We start from the raw sequence: 964 nt of genomic DNA on the forward strand, positions 1-964 counted from the left end.
AGAGAAGGAGAGGGAGAGAGAGAGAAGAAAAACATTGCCACAGTGAGGGGTGAGGGGAAGGGAAACTGGGGACATTGGTGGTGGAAAATGTAAGCTGGAGAAAAGATGGGCATTGGAACATTATGTAACTGAAACTCAATCATGGACAACCTTGTAACTGTGTATCTCATTGTAATTCAATTAAAAAAAATTTAAATAGTGTGTTGGAAAATATACACTGGTGGAAGGATGGGTGATGGAACATTGTATGAGTGAAACAGCTCTTTAACCATGTATCTCACAGTGATTCAATTAAAAATAATTTTTAAATTAAAGTTAAATGCAAATAAATTTAACAGTTAAACAAAAGCACTATTTCAAGAACAATGTCAAATCATTTGAGTGGAAAGTTTTAAGAAAGCTGTAAGTAGGAAAGGTAAGTGAAAAAAAAAGAAAAATGGTAAATTTGAAGAAGATGAAGACAAGACTTTAATGGTTGTTGGAGGGACCTTCTATGAGCATGGCACAATCTGCAATTCCAGAAACTACTTTCAAGAATCATTTCTATAGTTTGTTTCTTTGATCATGTAGAGCACCAAGAAACCATGAAGAGGTGCCATATCATCCTCTTTTGAGTATGAATCTGGTTTTAGGTGTGTTACCATTGATGTTTGTTCTCTCCTCTCTTGGGGAATAAGAAGTAGAGGATGCAGTCTGATTGGTTTCATGAAAAAGAAAAAAAGATCCTTACTTTCTCTAAGATTGGTCATTGTTTATAATCCTATTAAGATGTGTTTCTATCTCAGTAGCCACATTCTGTGACCACTACTGTGCAGTTGAAGAAATAACTCTTCAAAGTTTGATCCAGACACTCCACTTCTTCAAAATATGACCAAATGACTCTAATCACCCCTGGACAGTGCAGGACTATTGAACACTCTATAGTAAGCACTGATCTGGGTTCAGGGGAGGACTGAAGTTTTAG

The 964-nt window shown here is 36.1% G+C and overlaps 1 pseudogene; it reads left to right on the top strand.

Moving 5' to 3' along the window:
• The first annotated feature begins 518 nt into the window (after nt 1-518).
• Nucleotides 519-702, top strand: LOC129404479 (small nucleolar RNA U3; annotated as a pseudogene).
• Nucleotides 703-964: the final 262 nt, after the last annotated feature.

Source organism: Sorex araneus, chromosome 4, assembly GCF_027595985.1.
Source record: "Sorex araneus isolate mSorAra2 chromosome 4, mSorAra2.pri, whole genome shotgun sequence".
NCBI classification, from domain to species: domain Eukaryota; kingdom Metazoa; phylum Chordata; class Mammalia; order Eulipotyphla; family Soricidae; genus Sorex; species Sorex araneus.